This window comes from Otolemur garnettii, unplaced genomic scaffold (assembly GCF_000181295.1).
Source record: "Otolemur garnettii isolate 467f Iridium unplaced genomic scaffold, OtoGar3 scaffold00261, whole genome shotgun sequence".
In the NCBI taxonomy this organism is placed as follows: domain Eukaryota; kingdom Metazoa; phylum Chordata; class Mammalia; order Primates; family Galagidae; genus Otolemur; species Otolemur garnettii.
In genome coordinates this window covers 621,273-628,882 of record NW_003852656.1, presented here as the reverse complement: position 1 = coordinate 628,882, position 7,610 = coordinate 621,273, and positions in this window count along the sequence as shown.

Here is a 7,610-nt window from a genome sequence, read left to right as displayed (position 1 = left end):
GAGCCGATGTACCAGCTTCTAAGGAGGGCTTGGACGCTCTGCCCGTCCACCAGAGAACAGCCTGGCTCCATCCTAGCAATAATGTGAAATATATGTTTAGTCTTCACCCCAGTTTCCTGGCACACAAACTCCTAAAATCCTTTATAATCTCCATAGCAGTGTCTTTTGTATGTTAATTAGTTGATCTGTAGCTGGCAGCCACCAGGCAGCTTCAGGATGGGGACTGGTTACCCAAAAGACCAATGCAGGTATAGAGGGTTAGGACTTCCAGCCCCACTTCCCAACCTCACCAAGGGCAGAGGCTGAAAGGTAGGTTGATGGCCAGTGGCTTAATCAGTCATGCCCACATTATGAAGCCCTCATAAAAATTCAGAAGTACAGGGTTCTGAGAGCCTCTGGACAGCTGGACATGTGGATGTTCCTGGACGTGCCAGCTTCTAGGGAGGGCTTGGCAGCTCTGCCCGTCCACCATATCTCACCCTATGGATCTCTTCACCCATATTCTTTGGAATATACTTTATAAGAAACCAATAAGCATAAGTGAGTGTTTCCCTTAGTTCTGTGAGCTACTCTAGCAAATTAATCAAACTCGAGGAGCAGGGCTTGGGAACTCCAATTTCAGAAGCACAGGTGAAACGCTCTGGAGCTTATAGTGGTCAACAGAAGTGGGGGCAGTCTTGGGAACTGAGCCTTCACCCTGTGAAATCTGACACCATCTCTGTGTGGATAATTGGAATCAAAAGAGAGGACACTTAGCTGGTATGTAGGGAAAACTCCCCACACTCGTGGTCACAGAAATCTTCCGTGTTGATTGTGGAGTAAGAGCAAAGGAAGCATAGTTTGTATTTTTTCCACTCAATCCTTCTAACAGAAATGTCATTCAGCAAAACAAAACCCAAGTCCCCAGCCCCTTTGGCCTTGGGCAGCCTGCCTGTCTCCCCGGGCCACTGCCCTGGCAGATATCCTTCCTGCTTGGCTTCTCTGAGCCCTTTGAGGTTGTTCTGGTTGCCTGGATGGAGAGTGGCAAGGCTCGGGGGACCGGCTGCCCCAGGAAGGGACGGCTTCAGCCCCAATCCAGAGAGTGCCATCTCCTGCCTTCCTCTGCTCATTGTCATGCATGAAACATGGAGCTGTGCAGCCTCCTTGATGGAGTAACAGGTGTAGACACAGCTCAGAGCTGGTTTCTGGCAAGGTGGGCTTGGAAGCTAGGTCTCTTGCTGCCTAGTCCAGTGCTCATTCTGTCAGCTGCACTCCTCCTCAGGCTGTTGATAGAAGAATGTGGGCTGGACAGAGGCAGGGAGTTAGAAACTAGTAGGAGGCCAGGCCTCTTTCTTCCTTCCCCATGTTTGCCAGGACAGCATGAGAGAGGCCAAACTCCTGGGGCATGGGGTGGGGTTGGGGGGCATTAGGAGGGTGCATGACTTGTATTCAGTGAACTTTAATCACATGGCTGAGCTTGCAGGGGCAGACACCACTGCCTGGGGCTGCTTGCCCCCAGACTTGACATTCTTGTGGAGTTGGCATGAGAGCCACACCACCCAGATGCCAAAGGGCGAGGCACTTAGGGCACCAGGCCAGGGGATGTGAAACCAAGCTCCCTGGATGCACTTAATTCCTGAATTGGCTGACTTTGGACAATTTAATTTCTCTCGCTGAACCTCAGTTTCCTCATCTCTAAAAGGGGAGGATTAAGTAACCTGTCATCTATAAAGTAAAGCACACGGCATAGTGCCTGGCAAGTGGTACGTGTCTGTAAATATTAATTAGCCCTTCTTCTCCCAGTGGGGAAAGTTTATCAGAAGGACAGAATGCTTGCTGAGGAGCCTGTTTCAGGTGGCTGGGGAGAATGTGTGCTGCCTGCATCAGCTCCTCCATCATTGTGGTGGGTATGTCTCTCTGGTCCCAGTAGTGGGTGTATCTGTGGTGTCTATGAGGGGCCCAGACTGTAATATCCTGCAGCCACCCACGTGAGTAGGAATTTCCCCCACCTCTCGGCCCATCACCTCTGGCCTCATGACCTTTTTCCTGACTATTGTAACAGCCTGCCTGGACTCCTTACTGCACAGCTGCCTCCACTCTGCCCCAGAGGGAGCCTTGTAGCCTACAAACTGTCCCCATAGTTCTCTGCCTAAGAGGCTGAGTCCCAGCTTCAAGACTGGTCCTGTGACTCCTTCAGGCTCAGGCACTGTGGTTGCTTCCCTGCACCTTTGCTCTTGTGTCCTCATCTGTAAGTGGCTGGTTGTTGGCTGGTTGTCCATTAAGAGCACCCAGTGCCCTCAGGATCTTCCTTCCACCCTCAAGGCAAAATTAATCACCCCATCCTCTGTCACTGCTGCTCTAGGCTTTTTCCATTTCCTCACTGTGGTGGCACTTGCCATAGGGCTTCACTGTCTGTGGGTCACCTGTCTGTCACCCCCAGGAGACAGTAAGACCTGAGTATAAAGGGCTGGTGGCCAACTCATGTCCAGACTCTCCCCACTATGCCTCTTCCAGTGCCTAGCAGTTGGCTATACTTAGCTCAAAGCTCCAAAAAGCAGTTTTATGGCCATTATCTAATTGAGGAAAGAGGGAATGAAGAAAGATGGAAGTTGGCCCAGTTCTGAGTCCATTCTAACTTCCTGGTGACCCTTCTGAGCCTGGGATTCTTTTTGCTTTTCTTGAGACAAAGTCTCACTCTGTTGCCTACGTTAGAGTGCTATGGGGTCAGCCTCGCTCCCAGCAACCTCAAATTCCTAGGCTCAAGCAATCCTCCTGCTTCAGCCTCTCTAGTAGCTGGGACTACAGGTGCTGGCTACAACACCTGGCTATTTTTTTGTATTTTTCTCTCTCTTGCTCAGGCTAATCTTGAACTCCTGAGCTCAAGGGATCCTCCTACCTCAGCTTCCCAGACTGCTAGAATTACAGGCATGAGCCACCATGCCTGACTTTCAAGCCTTGGATTCTTTATTTGTGAAACAGGAGGATCCCCTGAGCATGCCCAGGGCCTTGACAGCTGAGTGTCCCCCAGTGCCCTTTATTCCTTGTCCTCTCTCCTCTGGAGCTAGGCCTTCCTAGATATGCATTATCTGAGGATTTCAGATCTTGCAAAGAGCAGGCCAACAGATAACTACCCTAGCTCCAGCTAATTCCTCTAAGATTTTTCTTTTTTCTTTTCTTTCTTTTTTTTTTTGAGACGGAGCCTCAAGCTATCCCCCTGGGTAGAGTGCCATGGCATCACGCTCACAGCAACCTCCAACTCCTGGGCTCAAGCGAGTCTCCTGTCTCAGCCTCCTAAGTAGCTGGGACCACAGGCGCCCGCCACAATGCCTGGCCATTTTTTGGTTGCAGCCATCATTGTTGTTTGGCGGGCCTGGGCTGGGGATTCGAACCCGCCACCTTAGGTGTATGTAGCTGACACCTTAGCTGCTTGAGCCACAGGCGCCAAGCCAAGACAGTATCTTATTTTCAGGGAAACATGGTAGCTGGGATTACAGGCGCCTGCCATAACACCTAGATATTTTTTGGTTGCAGCTGTCATTGTTGTTTGGTGGGCCTGGGCTGGATTTGAACCCACCAGCTCAGGTGTATGTGGCTGGCACCTTAGCCACTTGAGTCACAGGCACCGAGCCTTCCTCCAAGATTTTTCTAACCTGTGTCTCAGAAGGGACATTATGGCTACAGATGGAGTTGTGGGACCCTGCATCAACCTGGCATCCCCTGACCTCATAACTGGGGTGAAAGTAGACTGAGGACCTGGACTGCCCTCTCTGAATCAGCAGAGCTGGGGGGAGCCCTTGTTTACCCCTCCTCCCCCTATCTTCCCCGCTTTGTCCCCTGGGGTGACCCAGGCAGCCCCAGGCAGGAGGTGGGGGTGGAACCATAAAGCAGCCAGTACTTGCTCAGGCCTCAGAAGTCTGAACAGCCTCAGTGGCCCAATCATGGGTCACTAGAAACCAGGACTAGGCCCACAGCCAAGTTTAGGCTGAGCCACTGCAGTTGGTAACAGGGCACTTGGCTGTATACTTCCTGGCTCTAATCCTGTAGTTGTAGTGACTAATGGTGGGGTGGCAGAAGGGACAAGCCTGGGGAAGTCACTGCAAAGTATAGGGACAAGATGAAAAGAGCTTGCTTAAAGATTAGTTGCATGATAATGCGAGTATGCTTAAAACTATTGAACTGTACACCTAAAAATGGTCGAGGGGGTGAGTTTTGGATTTGTATATTACCACAATTAAAAATATCTTAAAGACAGGCTGGGTGTGGTGGCTCATGTTTGTAATCCTAGCACTCTGGGAGGCTGAGGTGGGAGAATCACTTGAGCTCAGTAGTTCTAGACCAGTCTGAGCAAGAGCCAGACCCTGTCTCTACTAAAAATAGAAAAATTAGCTAGACATGGAGGCAGGAGCCTGTATTCCCAACTACTTGGGGGGCTGAGCCAGGAGGATCACTTGTACCAAGGAGTTTGAGGCTTGACACCATGGCACTCTAGCCTGGACAATACAGTGAAATGAAATTCAGAAATTTCATTTCTATCTCGAAAAGAAATGAAATGAAGTGAAGTAAAGTGAAGTGAAATGATGATGAAATAAAATAAAAAATAAAACAATAAAATACAAAATATTTACAAAAAGAAAGAAATTCTGTAAAATAAAAGTGGCGTCTATAGCTTAGTGGGTAGGGTGCCGGCCACATACACCGAGGCTGGCAGGTTTGAACCCATCCTGGGCCTGCTTAAACAACAATGACAACTGCAACAAAAAAATAGCTGGGCATTGTGGCAGGTACCTGTAGTCTTAGCTACTTGGGAGGCTGAGGCAAGAGAATCACTTAAGCCCAAGCAGGGGTCCTCAAACGTTTTAAACAGGGGGCCAGTTCACAGTCCCTCAGACCACTGGAGGGCCGGACTGCGGGCCTGGGACGAGTTGGCTGCTAAGCAGGACAGGCAGCAGCGGCAAAACACCAGGCGGGCTGGATAAATGTCCTCAGTGGGCTGCATGTGGCCCACAGGTCGTAGTTTGAGGACCCCTACCCAAGACTTTGAGGTTGCTATGAGCTGTGACACCACAGCACTCTACTGAGGGCAACATAGTGAGATTCTGTCTTAAAAAAAAAGTGAGCCTGGATTGTCATATTCCAGAGATATTCAAAAAACACTGATAATGGGGACGTTCATTTTTTTAAACAAAGGAATGTTTCTTATGTACAAAAAGATAGGAGAGAATTTTTAAAAGCCTCATATGTACCCATCATGTGTCTTTATTTTTTGTTTTTAATTTTTAAAATATTTATTTATTTATAGACAGAGTCTCTTGCCTGAGGCTAGAGTGCCATAGTGTCATCATAGCTCACAGCAACCTGAAATTGCTGGGTTTAAGCAAAATCCTGTCTCAGCTTCCTGAGTAGCTAGGACTGCAGGTGCTCACCACAATGCCTGGGTAATTTTTCTATTTTTAGTAAAGAGAGCATCTTGCTCAATCTGGTCTTGAACTCCTAAGCACAAACAGTCCTTCCACCTTAGCCTCCCAGAGTGTTAGGATTATAGGCATGAGCTGTGTTGCCTGGCCCATTGCCTATCATTAATAGTTACCAACTGGTGGTGGCTCCTGTAGCTCATTTGGCAGGGTGTTAGCCACATACACCTAGGGTGGTGGGTTTGAACTGGGCCCAGGCCTGCTAAGCAATAATGACAACTGCAACCAAAAAAATAACCAGGTGTTGTGGTGGGTACCTGTAGTCCCAGCTACTTGGGAGGTTGAGGCAAGATAATCACTTAAGCCCAAGAGTTTGAGGTTGCTGTGAGCTGTGATGCCATGGCACTCTACCCAGGGTGACAGCTTGAGACTCTGTCTAAAAAAAAAAAAAAAAATAGTTACCCACTGGAGACTAGTTTTATTCACCTCCATATAAACCCTCCCCCTCCAGGGTTATTTTAAAGCAAATTCCAGACATTAAGACATTTCATTCATAGATATTTCATTATAGACATATATTTAAAAATGTATTAACTATGCATTTATCTTGCAGGAGATGGTTTCACAGATTGTATTGGCTCCAACAAAGCTGAGTGTTCAAGAATGGAAAGGGTCTGCTGGGGGCTTCCCTATGTAGGCAGTGTCTTTTCTGTGCCTTCCACCAGTGCCAGGAAGCCACCTACCCACTGGTACTCCTTGCCTTTCCTCTTCAAGGAAGGCCAGGAGAAGTGACCCTTGAGATTACTTAGGAACTCCTGCTTATTTGGAAAAGACAGCTGTGATGCAGCTGATGATCTTAGCACCCAAAGGGGACACTTCCCCCTGGCATATGGAAGTGACAGGCTTGGTCTTGGGGTCTCAGCCACCTGGCTACCCATTCCCACCCTCACTTAGGTGACTATCCAGTGGCTTTATCAGCTCCCCTTTCAGTTCTCTGTGTCTAGCCAGTCAGCCAAACCAGGGCCATAGCCTCTCTACCCTGCGCCCTGGTTCCATGAAGTAACACACACGTTGGAAGACTTCCAACTATCAACCCCCCTTCCCAGTATTCTCTGCCAAGACAGAGGTTTCCCCGGGCCCCTGCTTCCCTTCCTTGGCCCAGTGGGTAGATAGATGTGCCTGACATAGCCTGCCTACCTGGCTTCCATCCCAAACCTGCAGCCAGGCCACGTGACAGTCACTGCCTGTACCCAAACATTCATTCATCCCCACCCTTTACAGCCAGATACCCTCATTTCCCCTGTCACCCTCTCTCCACCCCCCACAACCTGCCAGGGTGGTAGCTCCACCTCCTCCTTCAAGAATCAGGCTACATACAGATTCCCATGCAGTCCTTATGGTCCTTGAAGCATGCATTTGTCATGCCAGGACCAATGGTAGGATGGGCACAGGACCATGTGTGTGGCATAGAAAGGTCTGTGAACATCCCAGACCAGCCTTGTGCCCTGCACCAGCTGCCAGCCCCTGGGTGGGAGCTTACCAAGCTAATGGGGACAAAAAGACACCAGAGGAGACAGAGACCATTATCCCTGGGTTAGTCACCCATAACTGGTGACCAATTCATGCAGACTTAGTGAATACCTTGCTGTGTGGGTCCTCTGGGGAGCAGATACTGAGATGGAGTTAGGAGGGCAAGGGAAGGGGGTGGGATTGGATAGAGGGCACCATAAGCAGAGCTCCGGGTCCAACTGCCTGTCAGAAGAGAACCTTGTTGGACAAAATAGTCCTAAGCTTACTGCCTTGCTCAGCCACTGGCCACCAGAGAGGAGAGTGACCTTGGTCTGAAAGCTGCTGAGGGGACCTTAAAGTATTACTAACAGATGGGCACTGTCCAGTAAGTTCTTTGTTTTTTTCTTTTTTGAGACAGAATCTCACTCTGTTGTCCAGGCTAGAATGTGGTGGCATCCTCCAAGCTCATAGTAACCTCAGACTCCTGGGTTCAAGCGATTCTCTTGCCTCAACCTCCTAAGTAGCTGGGACTACAAGCACCTGCCACAACCTTCAGGGACCCTGGCAAGAATGAATCTTTTTTTCTTTTTTTGAGACAGAGTCTATGTCACCCTTGGTAGAGTGCCGTGGCATCACAGCTCACAGGAACCTCAAGCTCTTGGGGTTAAGCGATTCTCTTGCCTCAGCTCCCAAGTAGCTGGAACTACAGGC